General features: G+C 44.2%; 1 protein-coding gene across 1 annotated transcript in view; it reads right to left on the bottom strand.

The window, feature by feature from the left end:
- LOC145342901 (neuronal acetylcholine receptor subunit beta-4-like) overlaps positions 1-16,185 on the bottom strand; it is a 46,180-nt gene that overhangs the window by 29,584 nt on the left and 411 nt on the right. The window lies entirely within an intron of this gene.

The following is a 16,185-nucleotide window of genomic DNA, read 5'->3' as shown; positions in this document are numbered from 1 at the left end:
GTAAACCTCTTTTGTACCCTTTCCGAAGCATCCACATCCTTCTGGTAGTGTGGCGACCAGAATTGTACACAATATTCCAAAAGAGGCCTAACTAAGGTTCCGTACAGCTGCAGCATGACCTGCCAATTTTCATACTCAATGCCCCAACCAATGAAGGCAAGCATTCTGTATGCCTTCTTGACTACCTTAGCCATTTGCATTGCCACTTTCAGGTTGTGGACTTGGAAGAATATGAGTATTGTCCAATCTAGCACTGAAATGGACTGCTGAGGGGGTGGGGGGTGTATTGACAAAGTTCACTTGGATGGAGTTTGCTAGGCTCTCTGCCTGTTTTGGTGGTTCATCTAAATGCAGAAATGAATCTCAACACAATATCTCCATTCTCTTAACTCTAGTGTTTTCTTAACTCCAGCCTTCTTAAGATATTCTCTTTTTGTCACAATTCCCTGGTTATCTGAACAGTAACTGGTTCTTTGGAAAGACTGCCTCCTTTCAGCTTCTGCTCTGTCCAGTCTTTTCTCCTGGCAGAGTTGAGAGATGTTCACTCCCTGGTGTTCTTCAACTGCCCACAAATTCAGCTAAACCATGAACAAACACTTTTCTTTCCCCTAACAAGACCCCAGTTGCTAAACAACCACTGCTAATTAATTTATATTCATGCTGCAACCCTCGTAAAGTGCAACAGAATCACAGTTGGAACACAGTCCTTGTAGGAAGGATTATTACTTACGTGGAGAAAAACTGCAGCAGGCGACGTTGCAGAGGGACCTCGGTGTCCTTGTGCATGAGTCGCAAAAACCCAGCCTGCAGGTGCAGCAGGTGGTCAGGAAGGCGAATGGGATGCTGGCCTTCATAGCGAGGGGGATTGAATATAAAAGTAGGGAGGTCTTGCTGCAACTGTACAGGGCACTGGTGAGGCCGCAGCTGGAGTACTGTGTGCAGTTTTGGGCGCCGTACTTACGCAAGGATATTTTGGCCTTGGAGGGAGTGCAGAGGAGGTTTACTAGGCTGATGCCGGAGTTGAGGGGGTTGAGCTATGAGGAGAGGCTCAATAAACTAGGCTTGTATGCGTTAGAGTTTAGAAGAATGAGGGGAGATCTCATTGAGACGTATAAGATGATGAATGGGATGGATAGGATAGAGGTGGAGAGACTCTTCCCGCTCAGAAAGGACAGTAGGACTAGGGGACACAGCCTCAAGATAAAGGGGGGGCGGTTTAGAACGGAGTTGAGGAAGAATTTCTTCACTCAAAGGGTGGTGAATCTCTGGAATTCTCTGCCCGTTAAAGTGGTGGAGGCTACCTCGCTAAATATTTTTAAGACGCGGGTTGATGGGTTTTTGATAAGAGAGGGGATTAAGGGTTATGGGGAGAGGGTGGGAATGTGGAACTGAGCCACGACAGATCAGCCATGATCTTATTGAATGGCGGGGCAGGCTCGAAGGACCAGATGGCCTACTCCTGCTCCTATTTCTTATGTTCTTATTATCCTCTGCCAACTAATAAAGACACCTCTCCTCTGTACACTGGAGAAACAGATTGGGATTAAAGCTCTTTAAAAAGTCATACTGAAAGCATGTGCAGTGATGTGTGGACTGGGTTGGGCATGGACTCATCAAGCTGAACCTGTAAGAAGTCTCACATCATCCAGTTAAATCCCAACAGGGTTTTTCGGAATCATGAGCCGCTTGGAGCATTGCTCTTTCATCAGGTGAGTGGAGAGGTAGGTTCCATAAACATGGCATATAGAGATAAAGACACAATTGCAAGATAATGTTTGGAATGCGGGTCTTTTTAGGTAACCAAGTCTTTATAGGTATAGACAGTGCGAGGGGAGAGAGGGATAAGCACAGGTTAAAGAGGTGGGAATTGTCTCAAGCCAGGACAGTTAGTAGGATTTTCAAGCCCAGGGCAAATGGTGGGGGTTACATGGAGTGTGACATGAACCCAAGGCCCCAGATGAGGCCGTTCTCATGCATGTGTAACTTAGCTATTAGTTTCTGTAAGCTTCACCATTATATGGATAAAAAAAAATTGTTCAAACTAGAATTAGAAAAAAGGCTGAGCCTTAAACAGTGATTCAAATAATTGAGTTTTATTGTATATTATCTCCTTAAGAATGCATTTCCCTGTGGCTCAGCTGACACCATTTTTGGGTTCAAAAGTTGTGAGTATGGCCTGGGAAAGGAGAAGATGCAAACAGTGCCAAACACTGGAGCTCAGGGGTTTGGGGACACAGGCACAGTGTTTCTTGCTGTCCCCCAGCCTGAGCAGCCAGAGTTGCAGACCTGACAGACCGGTTTTAAAAAAAATTGGAACCATCAGCCAGAGAGCTCTATAACCTTTTAAAGCTGGTCAATCAGCATCATGTCAGTTTCCTTAGTTGCTGCATTGTCGCCTCTCAACATGGACAGCTTGGTGGTTCTGAATATTTTATTCAAAAAGCCTGCTGGAAAATCACAAAGCTTTCCATGTTCGGCAGCAGCAGCAACTGTCTGGAGGATGCTCTTCAATGAAACCCCCGAAATTTTAGAACCAATCAGATGCTACTTGTGCCCGTGCTTGTGGGCTACTCACCTGACGAAGGAGCAGCGCTCCGAAAGCTAGTGGCATTTACTACCAAATAAACCTGTTAAACTTTAGCCTGGTATTGTGAGACTTCTTACTGTGTTTAAGGAAAACACAGGAACCAGATTTGTTTGCATTTCTGATTGTATCATCAGCCAGGTTTGAAAAGGGTTTCCCCTGTCCCCCAACAGTCACCCGTAGATCTCCTCCTTGCAGCTTGATATACCTCTGCGATCTCGGGCTACTGCTGCTCAGACGCATCGTGGCAGCCCCTCAGGAATGTGGTGCATTGTTTCAAACATCTCTCTTTGTGGCTGTACACCAGCTGCATAGCGATGGAGTGGAAACCCTCACGGCTGACAAATAACTCCCAACTTTTCTGGATTTCCCTGGTTGTCATGTGTGTGCAGTCGGTGGTGCACTGCACCCTGGGAAATCAGGCCAAGCTGTAAACTGTCCGCTCAGACTGGCAATGTCGCAATCACATCTGACCTAATTGCAGGCCGGTTAAGCAAGCCATCAAGCACTACCCGGATGATCCTGAATGTTTCAGACAGCATCCTGAAATGATCTAGAGATAAAACTGTTGAGGGTATTGTTGACTTTGACAGCCCCTGGTAACGAGTGGCCGGCAGATCCAGAAAGTGGATGTCTGCAAACAATGCATACAGCAACCTGAGCCTCCTGCTCTTCAGACACAGGCCGCACAGTGGCACAGTGGTTAGCACAGCTGCCTCACATCGCCAGGGACCCGGGTCCGAATCCCGGCTTGGGTCACTGTCTGTGTGGAGTCTGCGCATTCTCCTTGTGTTTGCGTGGGTTTCCTCCGGGCGCTCCGGTTTCTTTCCAAACTCTGAAAGACGCACTGGTTACGTGAATTGGCCATGTTAAATTGTCCCTCTGTATACCCAAATAGATTAAAAAGTCTGACAACACCAGGTTTTAGTCCAACCGATTTATTTGATAATAGACTCACGAGCTTTCGGGTTAGTCCCTTCGTCAGGTGAATGGAGAGTCCTGGCCTCAGACAGAGCATATAAAGCCTTTATATGCTCTGTCTGAGGCCAGAACTCTCCATTCACCTGACGAAGGGACTAACCCGAAAGCTCGTGAGTCTATTATCAAATAAATCGGTTGGACTAAAACCTGGTGTTGTCAGACTTTTTACTGTGTTTACGCCAGTCCAACGCCGGCATACCCACATCATACCCAAATAGATGCCAGAGTGTGGTGTCTCGGGGGCTTTCACAGTAACTTCTCTGCAGTATTAATGTAAGCCTACTTGTGACGAATAAATATACTTTACATGTCAAGGGAATTTAGGAATGTCATTGACTTCAGGAAGTGTAGTAGAGAACATGCCTCTATCAATATCAATGGGGATGAAGTAGAAAGGGTCAAGAGCTTCTAGTTTTTTGGTGTCCGTATCACCAACAGCCTGTCCTGGACCTCCCGTGCCTACGCTATAGTTAAGAAAGCTCACCAACGCCTCTACTTTCCCAGAAGACTAAGGAAATCACCAACTTTTATAGGTGCACCATAGAAAGCATTCTTTCTTCTTGTATCACAGCTTGATATGGCTCCTGCTCTGACTAAGACCGCAAGAAACTACAAAAAGTCGTGAATGTAACCCAATCCATCATGCAAACCAACCTCCCATCCATTGACTCTGTCTACCCTTCCCACTGCCTCTGCAAAACAGCCAGCATAATTAAGGATCCCAAGCACCCTGGACATTCTCTCTTACAGCTTCTTTCTTCAGGAAAAAGACTGTAATACTACATTCTGCGCTCTCTCATTTCCTTCTTTATGAACAGTATGTTTTGTCTGTATAGCGCGCAAGAAACAATACTTTTCACTATATGTTGATACATACGACAATAATAAATCAAATCAAATCAAAATCAAAGCAAAATTCAGCCTGTGCATGCTATGTCGCTCATGGGCTGGAATTCGCTGCTCGTTCAAGCCAGCGGGAGCTTCCAGTCCTGCTGACGGTGAACCCCCACTGTGGGTTTCCTGGTGGAAGGGGGTGGAATCAATGGGGAATCCCATTGACAGCAGCAAGACCAGAAGACTCAGTGTGCACGATTTTATGTACTCCTGCGGCAGTGGAGGCAGCCCGCCATTGACCAGCAGCAGGATAGATGTTCTCGCCGCTGACCCATAGCGACTGCCTCCACCACTGCAAAACACACTGTGGGTCGGCAGAAAACGTGGTTCTCTAATCAGCTTAGCCGAATAGAATAGAATAGAATCCCTACAGTGCAGGAGGAGGCCATTCGGCCCATTGAGCCTGCACTGACAACAAACCCACCCAAGCCCTATCCCCATAACCCCAAGTGTTTTACCCACTCATCTCCCTCATACTAAGTGTCAATTTAGCATGGCCAACCAACCTAATCTGCACATCTTTGGACTGTGGGAGGAAACTGGAGCACGCAGAGGAAACCCGTGCAGACATGGGGAGAATGTGCAAACTCCACACAGACAGAGACCCAAACCGAGAATTGGACCCGTGACCCTGGCACTGAGAGGCAGCAGTGTTAACCACTGTGCCACCATGCTACCCATAATGCCAGGCATTTATATTACCGTGCCAATCAAATATACGATCGGTATTCATTTCACAAGAATATGGGCTTTGACACACCAGGGGCTACTTTGGCTCAAAGCCAAATGATTAGACAAATGCTTTCTTTTTATTCATTCATGGGATGTGACGATCGTAGGTAAGGCCAGCATTTATTAACCATCCCAAGTCACTATTGAGAAGGTGGTGATGAGCCACTTTCTTGAACTACTGCCCTCCACGTGTGTGGATGTACTAGCTTTTGATTTGATTTTATTTCCATGAAGCAGCAGTTCGTCTCTTCCATAAAGCTCTACTCGACCACAGCAAGCAGAGCACTGAAAATACAATTTCTGCAAAAGTCAATTCTGGTTACTCTTGGGTCAGATATCAGACAGCTAAATTGACAATTCTGGGTTACCTGGCATTTGATCTAATCCGGCAGTGACAGTATTACTAAGCCACACACTCAGACCACAAGATCACAACACATGGAAACAAATGTTTACCCTGAAAGAAATGAGCATAGATGGTATGAGTTGCTGCTCACAATATAGACTTTTGGATGAAATTCTGTGCTAGGAGGAGGAGGCTACACAATTTCTCCAGGATCTGCGCAGAATTAAAGTCAAAAATATCAATTTCTAAAATTATTTCTCCAAATAATGTTTTGTGAAAATAAAGGTTTAAATATGCATGGAATGAATTTTTCTTTTTTTCATTTTGACAGAGGCATTAATCCTTTTTAAAAGCGGTCTAGGTTAATATGAGTTAACTAATTGATTTATACGGTTTGTGTCAAGTTTCATTCTGGTGAATCTTTCAATGTTTGTCAAGTGTAATTACATATCTCAAAGGAACATAATTCCCCTGATGGCTCAGTTCATTAACAATAGCAACTTGCGTTTACATAGCACTTTTAAAGGAGTAAAAAAAGCTTCACAGGAGCGTTATAAAATAAAGTTTGACATAAGGAAATATTTGGACAGAATTAGTCAAAGAGCTACATTTTTTTAAATGATTCATTCATAGGATGTGGGCATCACTGGCTAGCCCAGCTGCCCCAGGGTAGTTGAGGGTCAACCACATTGCTGTGAGTCTGGAGTCACATGTAGGCCAGATCAGGTAAGGATGGCAGATTTCCTCCCCAAAAGGACATTAGTGAACCAGATGGATTTTTATGACAATGGCTTCATGGTCATCAGTAGGTTCTTAATTCCAGATTTTTTTTTATGGATTTCAAATTTCAGCACCTGCTGTGCGTAGGATTCAAACCCGGGTCCCCAGAACATTAGCTGAGTTTCTGGATTAACAGTCCAGCAATAATATCACTAGGCCACCACCTCCCCATAAGCTGCCTGGAGTAAGTGGACTGGTCAGTATTTAAAAACTCTGCGAACAGCCTGAATGAGTACGCCGCTACAGTAACTGATTTCATCAGTAAGTGTGTGGAAGACTGTGTGCCAAAGAAGCAAGTCTGTGTGTTCCCCAACTGGAAACCATGGGTGAACAGGGATATCCACTGCTTACTGAAATCCAGGTCTGAGGCATTCAAGTCTTATACAAGAAAGCCAGACACAATCTAAAGAGATCCATCAAAGATGCCAAAAGACAGGACCGGACCAAGCTAGAGTCCCACGTTGGCCACACTGACCCCTGACAACAATGGCAGGGTCTGCAAAACATAACCTACTACAAGATTATGGCACGTAAAATCGCTGGCTCCACCCTTCTCCGATGAGCTTCTTGCATTCTATGCCCATTTTGAGCAAGAGGTCAGTGAGAGCATGCCCCCCCACCCTGGAAGCCCTGGATGAACCTGTATCTGTGGTCACCATTGCAGATGTCAGAGCAGCTTTCCTGAAGGTCAACCCATGGAAAGCAACTGGCCCGGATGGGATACCCAGACGTGCACTCAGATCCTGCGTGGATAAGCTAGCAGAGGTATTCACAGACATCTTCAACCTCTCTTTACAACAAGTTGAGGTCCCTATCTGCTTCAAGAAGATGACTATCATCCCAGTACCCAAGAAAAACCAAGCAGCATGCTTTAATGACTATCAGCCGGTGGCTCTGACATCCATCATTATGAAGTGCTTCACAAGGTTAGTCATGGCATGCATCAATTCCAGCCGACCAGACTATCTGGATCCACCACAGTTTGCCTTATGCTGCAACAGGTCCACAGCAGATGCCATTTCCCTGACCCTGCATTCAAACCTGGAACACCTAGATAGCAAGGACACCTATGTCAGACTCCTCTTTATTGACGACAGCTCAGCCTTCAACACTATTATTCCTATGAAACTCATCTCGAATTCCATGGTCTCAGCCTCGGCACCTCCCTCTGTGACTGGATCCTGAACTTCCTGATTCACAAACCACAATCAGTAAAGATAGGCAACACTGGTGCCCCTCAAGGCTGTGTTTTCAGCCCCCTACTACACTCCTTATACACCTATGACCATGCGAGCAAATTCCCTTCCAATTCGATTTTCAAATTTGTTGACGACACCACCATAGTGGGTTGGATCTCAAACAATGACAAAGCAGAGTACAGGGATGAGATGGAGAATCTGGTAAACTGGTGCGGCAACAATAATCTCTCCTTCAATGTCAACAAAACGATGGAGTTTATCATCGAATTCAGGAAGCTTAGGAGAGAACGTGCCCCTGTCTACATCAATGGGGATGAAGTAGATAGGGTTGAGAGCTTCAAGCTTTTAGGTGTCCAGATCACCAACAACCTGTCCTGGTCTCCCCATGCTGACACTATAGTTAAGCAAGCCCACCAATGCCTCTACTTTCTCAGAAGACTAAGGAAATTTGGCATGTCAGCTATGACTCTCACCAACTTTTACATATGCACCATAGAAAGCATTCTTTCTGGTTGTATCATAGCTTGGTATGGCTCTTGCTCTGCCCAAGACCGCAAGAAACTACAAAAAGTTGTGAATGTAGCCCAATCCATCACGCAAACTAGCCTCCCATCCTTTGACTCTGTCTTCACTTCCTGCTAACTTGGCAAAGCAACCAGCATAATTAAGGAGCCCACAAACCCTGGATGTTCTCTCTTCCACCTTCTTCCATCAGGAAGAAAGATACAAAAGTCTGAGGTCACGTACCAACTGACTCAAGAACAGTTTCTTCCCTGCTGCTGTCAGACTTTTGGATGAACCTACCTTGCATTAAGTTGATCTTTCTCTAGATATTACTGTAATATTACATTCTGCACTCCTTCCTTTCCTTCTCTGTGAACGGTATGCTTTGTCTTTATAGTGTGCAAGAAACAATACGAATAAGGTGAACATGGCATTAGCTTAGTAAACCTTCGAACGGTTTCAAATACATTTATATCTTTTCTTAAATAAGGATACAAATACTGTTCACAATTCTCCAGATGTGGTCTCAACAATACCCTGCACAACTGAAGCATTATCTCTCTGGTTTCGTAATCAATTCTCCTCACAATAAACAATAACGTTCTATTAACTTACCTAATAACTTGCTGCACGTTAGCAAATGCCTCAGGAATTGAGGAAACGAGTGAGAGGAATTTAGAAAAAATGAGATATTGATGTAAAAGAGAGGGGCCTTCACAATGACAGCAGTATTCTAAAAACGTGGTTCCACCCTCTACATTAGCCAGCATTAGGCCCAATTGCTAACATGCCATATGGCAAACTTCAAACAATTCCCAGAATAGCAACCTTTAATCCCAGGACATTATATTTTGTGCAACAATATCTCTTTGCTAAAACCACTGCTTAGTTGGACTGTTACGGTCCCAGTTGATATCATAATTGGACAGGAAGATCCCAGGATGGAATCCAGGCTCCAAAGACCGTAACTTTTACTTTTTTCTGCAATGTGGAGGAACAGAGTCAAGGATGACTTGAAAACATTCATTAAACATGAAACGTTTGGATTATGTTACGACACTCCTTATCTTAACAATTACACACAGATTTTAAGATTAATACAGATTCCAAAGCACATTTTAAGCTACTACTGTTTCAATAACACAAGTCCCCTGAATCACACACAATAGCCGTCATCAAATACACTCGCCACTCTGAACCTCAAGTGAATGTGAATTTCTCTTCAGAATCCCTCCAGATCAATGTCACGAGAATTTCCAAACTCCACTCCCAAAAGATAGACTTTACAATATTGTTTCACAATAATGCTTTCCATTAGGAAATGGATGACACGGTGGCACAGTGGTTAGCACTGCTGCCTCGCAGCTCTAGGGAACTGGGTTCAATTCCCAGCTTGGGTCACTGTTTGTGTGAAATTCGTACATTTTCCCCATGTCTGCATGGGTTTTCCCCCAGGTGCCCTGATTTTCTCCCACAGTCCAAAGATGTGCAGTTCAAAGATTAGCCATGTAATTGCCCCCTAATGTCCTGGGATGGATAGGTTAAAGATATTAGTGGGATAAATATGTGGAGTTACAGGAGTAGGCCTGGGTAGGATTGTAGTCAGTGCAGACTCAATGGGCTGAATGGCCTTCTTCTACATAGTGGGATTTCTAAATCAGCAGTTTACATTCTGAAATCCAGTTCAAGTTTTCCAAATTACTCTTTTACTCAAAGCTTCCAATCCACTTTTACCAACCAATCCAGGATCAGGTTTTACAACTTCCCCTTTTGGATTTATTTGTATTGACTGTGGCACAAACTGTCCACAATCGTTTTAACTATCGATTCCCAGATCCTATTAAGTTGGCATCAAACATTTGATTTACTTCTGTTGTCAACTTTCCCACTTTAGATTGCTGCAGCTGTCTCTTTAACTCAGAATGCTTTGTTCATCTTTCCCCTTGAATTCTCCTGGACAACACCTTGGTCACTGTTTTCTTGGCTTTAGTCCTCTTCAGATATTCTTTAAGTCTCAATTCCTTGCTTATCTGGACTGTATCTTGTTCTTTGGAATGACTGCCTCTTTGCAGTTCCCTTGTCCTGTCCATTTGTTCTTCTGCCAGAGTGAAGAGATGTGCATTGCCCAGTGTCCTGTCTCGAATTGCAAATAAATTCAGCTAAACTGAGAACAAAAAGCCTTCCTATCTTAAGAGGCCCTCAGTCCTCAGTTGCTAAGCAACGACTGCATTTTATTTACTCTTCACACTCTAACCCTCTATAAACACAATAGAAACACAGCTGAATTCAAACCAACATCCACACATACAAACACCTCTGTCCAGCATGAACCTAACAATAGATTTTACCTTTCCTGGCATAGGAACATTAAATTAAACCCACTGAAACTACCTTCGTATTCCTAACAGGACTCTAAATGCCTTGAGCTGCTCAAGTAAGTGAGTTTAAATGAAAGACTCTAATCTGTATTGAGGACCACAATTAATGGTTTAAGTTGAAGTTTAATTAAAGCAAATTAAAACTATATTTATTTTTTTCATTTTAGATGGAAGGTTCTCACAGTCTCCATGGCATAAGTGGTTATGGCATGCAGCTGAAAGGTTGATGGTCTAAGAAGATCCAGGGATGGTGTTTTGGATGGTTTTACAGGAACATCATCAAATACAATTTGCACAGAGTGTGGTAAAAGATATTAGCAGACATCGCTTAAAGCTTAGACAAAAACCTAAGTTTTAAAAAATGCATTAAAGGAAGAAAAGCTTGAAAGAGAATTTTCATCACTCAGGTAGGAGTCTGAACATTTCAAACTCATTCCTCCCACCTAGGGAGCCAACTCACAAAATGCCATAGTTGGATTCAAACCCAGATCCCCAGAGCATTGAGATAAAGGAAAAATACAGCCGATGCTTAAATCTTAAACAGCTCTGATGAAGGGGCATCCAGGCTTGAAACATTGGCTCTACTCTCTCTCCACACATGCTGTCAGATCTGCTGAGATTTTCCAGCATTTTCTGCTTTTGTCCCCAGGGAATTACTCCGATTTGATTTGATTTATTACTGTCACATGCAATAGTATACAGTGAAAAGTATTGTTTCTTGCATGCTATACAAAGCATACCATTCATTGAGAAGGAAACGAGAGAGTGGAGAATGTAGAGTTTAAAAGAGTTAGAATGAAATTTTAGAAACTCAAACAAGATAAAAGATAGAATTAGAAGGTACGCTGGGTACAACTTGCAAGAAGTCGCCTCGTTCCAGCACCATCTTGGGGGGAAAAAAAATTACCCTGAGTCACTGGATTAATTAAGGATCCCATACACCCTGGGCATTCTCTCTTCCACCTTCTTCCGTCAGGAAAAAGATACAAAAGTCTGAGGTTGCGTACCAACTGATTCAAGAACAGCTTCTTCCTGCAGACTTTTGAATGAACCTACCTTGCATTAAGTTGATCTTTCTCGACACCCTAGCTACGGCTGTAACATCACATTCTGCACTCCCTCCTTTCCTTCTCTATAAACGGAATGCTTTGTCTGTGTAGCGTACAAGAAACGATACTGTTCACACTGTGTACTAATACATGTGATAATAATAAATCAAATCAAAAGGAACCCACCGAGAGAGAGCGATTGAAACCAAAAGAGAAAATGCTGGATAATCTCAGCAGGTCTGGCAGCATCGATAATGAGAGAAAAGAGCTGACATTTTGAACCCAGATGACCCTTTGTCAAAAGCATCCACAGTCCATTTGTTTTAAGATAGCACAACTGATAATCTCACCTCAGAATGGACAGCATTTCGAACAAGCTATAAGTCTTTACACCTTTTGTGAGTCAGTATTTTTATACTTTAATAGTGCTTTTGGATAGTCTTTATATTGGAGGTTTCATACTTTTGTGGTAACTTGGTAAGATACAATTAAGGAGTCGGTTGACCCCGTATCCAAGGTGCACCAAGGAGGAAAGTGGGGAGGGAATTCTGGGATTGTACAACATTATACCTGTGAAAGTAATACCTGTGCAGAGAAAGGAGGAACTCATTTATCAAGATTAGTCACTGTCAATGTAATGCAGCAGTTGACATTGCGGCAAAGTCTTCAGTAAGGTTGTTTTTTGAAATACCAAGCTGAAGAGGCACTGATACGACTTTCACACAATAATTTGTGGGAAGGGCCAGCAAGAGCAAAAATATGATTTGTGCTGTCTATTTTCAAAGTAAAGCATCACTGACAATGGACAGTCTGTAAGGGGAATCCATGTGTGCACGACAGGGTCCAAGGACCCTGGGGTGATTAAACTTCTGTTCGCCTGCAAAGGAAAAATATCATGGAGGCTGGAAAGTTGGACAGAAAATGCTGGAAACATTCAGCAGGTCATGCAGGATCTGCAGAGAGAGAAATGGGTCTTTTACCTTCTGTCAGAACTGCGGGAAGTTAGAAGAGTGATTTTCAGCAAAGGGGGAAGAGTGTGAAGGAGAACAACGGGGGAGCTCTGTAATGCAGTGGAGGTTTGGAGTAATTAAATAGCAAAAGGTTTCAAGTGAAACAATGAGCGTGCTGGCACAGTGGTTAGCTCTGCTGCCTCACAGCGCCAGGGACCCGGGTTCGATACCTGGCTTGGGTCTGTGGAGTCTGCATGTTCTCCCTGTGACTGCATGGCTTTGACAAAGGGTCATCCGGACTCGAAACGTGAGGTCTTTTCTCTCCTTACAGATGCTGCCAGACTAGCTGAAATTTTCCAGCATTTCCTCTTTTGGTGTCAGATTCCAGCATCCGCAGTAATTTGCTGTTCTTCCTGTGTCTGCGTAGATTTCCTCCAGGTTCTCTGGTTTCCTCCCGCAGTCCAGAAGATGTGCTGATTAGGTGCATTGGCCGTACTAAATTCTCCCTCAATGTACCCAAACAGGCTCCGGAGTATGGCGACTAAGGGATTTTCACTAACTTCATTGCAGTGTTAATGTAAGCCTACTTGTGGCATGATAAATAAACTTTAAACTTTATTGTATAGTACTGTATTCACTGCACAGGATGTAGGCTCCTCTCCACATTGACAGTGACTAATCCATGGGGAAAACCAAATGCAGACTGGATAACCAATTTGCCGAACATCTCCTTTCAGAACACAATTGTGGCCCCTAGCTTTCAGTCGCCTGTCATTTTCCACTTTGCTCCCACTCTGACCTCTCTATCTGCTATCGTTTTCCAATGAAGCTCAACTTTGGATAAGCATCTCATCGGTTAAGTGGATTTTACAGCCCTTTGGACTTTATACTGAGTTCAAAGATCATAACCACTGCACCCATTTTCTCTTTTTTTCTTTTGCTGGTGGGATTTTTCTTTTGTTTCTCTCCGAAATTCTTCACTGAGCTTTTGGACAGCTACCCTGTCGTTCACACCTCTTCTAGAGGCACCCTTTTTTCCCTGACTTGTCCCTTTGGCTTCACACCATGAAACCTTCTGCCATTGGATCCCTGCTGATTTCTACCTATTACGCACCTTTTGTTCTTTATCCCAATCTCCTCCCTTACAATGGCTCAGAACATATTACATTTCCAAATTATTCTCAGTTCTGATGCAACATCATCACATCAATCTGAAATGTTAACTATGTTTCTCTCTGCAGATATTGCCTGATTTGCTGAGTTTTTTATTTTCCTTCATTTTCTCCTTGGAAATCCTATATTTTCCTTTAATTCTTTGTATTTTGTTTCCTACCAGGGTAGTTTCACAGTGATGATATTGTTATATTTCTCTTTGCCTATTTGTCACAATCATGTCAATATATACATGAGGCTCCTGGGACTGTGTTGGGTTTCTGGAATGTGTATCAATTTATGCACTGGATCGCTGGAGATGTATCAACACCTAAACAGGAGATTCCTGGGAATGTATTTGCATACCTAGGAGTTCCTGAAAGTCTCCTTAAGCAGTGCCTTGGGATTGAGGATTATTTGTTTCTACTTCAGTTCAATGGGTTCTGCGATAGCTGGCAAGTCCAATGTGCAATCCGCCGACTGCCACATGTGGAGCAGGAGGTGCTTGAAGGGTTGGGGAAGTTTCTCCCTCCCACGCCACAACTTTGCCTCTGCACATTCCCGGCGAAGTCTCTCAATCCCCCCACTCCATCTCCCCTCTTTCCTTTGGGGAAAAGAAACAGTAAACTTGGAAACAACTTTTTTTGGTCTGAAATGGTCTTCTATACCCTAAAATGGAACTCCAGTTTGGGCCAGTACCAGTCCTTCCGCAAGTTTTGCTGGCTTTTCCTTCCCACCATCCCTCCCCAAATGCTCCATTCACACCCCCAACCCTAAAATCTCCATTCCTTCCTCCTCCCTCAGCCACTGCCAATTCTGCCTTCCTGAATCCTGGTCACAGGCCAGGGTCTCCCATGAGTTGGTGGAGATGTGTGCGCTAAGAGTTGCATTTTGAATGGACCTACCTCACCGTAAGCTGATCTTTCTCTACACCCTAGCTATGACTGTAACACTACATTCTGCACACTCTCATCTCCTTCTTCAGCACCGTATGCTTTGTCTGCACAGTGCGCAAGAAACAATACTTCTCATTGTATCCCAATACATGTGACAATAATAATCAAATGTTTGATTTCTTCTGGATTGCCTTGAGGGCGTCTTAACCTGTTTCGTCTGCCCTCCTAAGTTCGAGTCTGGTGTCAGACATGCGAACACCATGTGCTGCCAGTGGAGGTGGTTTTGAGTGATTAACGCCTCGTCCTGGACATGTTGGCTTGGAAGAGGACACTGCTCTTGCACATCTTTGGCACTGAATTTGGAGGATCTTGCGAAAGAACCGCTGGTGGTACTTCTCCAGTGCTTTGAAGTGTCGGCTGCAGGCAGTTCAAGTCTCTGAAGCCCGTGGAAGAGCGAGCGATCACTGCTGCCTGGTAAGTCATGTCGTCCATCTGGGGTTTAATATTCTGAACATCAGTTGGCTGTACTGAGCATTGGAGGCAGTGAAGAGTTCCTGAGAGTGCAGTAATGTGTGTGGAGGGCGGTGGGCCCCTGACAGCATGTTAATAAATACAAGAATTCCCTAAGATCTGTCTGCATATATATAAGGGGTTCCTTAGAGTGTTAACATACGCAGGAGGTGCATGGAGGTGTGAAAGATTCCCGAGAATGTGACAATTTGGTGCAGTAACTTCCTCTGTGTCAATTTCCCACTCAGAAGAGTTTGAAAATTTCTCAAACGCTGGCTGACGCCCGAATGATTGTGTGGACTGTTCTAGAAAGTAGCACTGAGGAAAAAGCCAGTATTGCAAAATGAAAAGAAGTCTAGGGCTTCAAAACACGTGCACCCACTTATAAAGACACTTCCCAAGAGGATTGTCTCATGCTAAATGTGTAGCCTGGGGGTGTTTCCAATAAACTGGAGGGGGGGGGGGAATGTCAGTGTACCAATTAATTTGCTGAACATAGGGATTAGGAGTAATCACTAAGCAGTTGCTTTGAAATAGAAGCTAGCAGGACATCATCGAAGAGCACACATGCTCAACTCTGCATCATTCACTAATCCATTCCTACACTGCAAAACGTGCTGTAAATATTGTACATCATTCTCAATGAACTCTGTTATTAAACACAAAAGACCACACACCCTCACACACATTCACCCTCTCTCTCACACATACACTCACCCTCTCGCTCTCTCTCACACACACACATATACACTCCAACCCCCTTACACACACCCTCATACACACACATACTCACCCTCTCTCCCTCTCACACACACACACACACACTCACCCTATCTCCCTCATACACACACACACAGCCCCCTAAACACACACACACTCACCCTCTCTCCCTCTCACACACACACACACACCCCCCTAAACACACACACACTCACCCTCTCTCCCTCACACACACACACACAGCCCCCTAAACACACACACACTCACCCTCTCTCTCTCACACACACACGCAGCCCCCTGAGCACACACACACACTCACCCTCTCTCACACGTGCACACTGACACACACCTCTCTCACGCACACACACTCACCAACTCATACACACACACAGACACATAGCCCTCTTTCTCACACACAGGCATACACACAGATACACAGTCCTCTCTCAGACACACACACTCATGCGCACACATACTCAGACACATAGCCCTCTCTCTCTCACACACACA

Source organism: Carcharhinus amblyrhynchos, chromosome 5, assembly GCF_965287045.1.
Source record: "Carcharhinus amblyrhynchos chromosome 5, sCarAmb.v2.hapA, whole genome shotgun sequence".
Taxonomy (NCBI): Eukaryota; Metazoa; Chordata; class Chondrichthyes; order Carcharhiniformes; family Carcharhinidae; genus Carcharhinus; species Carcharhinus amblyrhynchos.
This window is presented reverse-complemented; position numbering and strand designations above follow the sequence as displayed.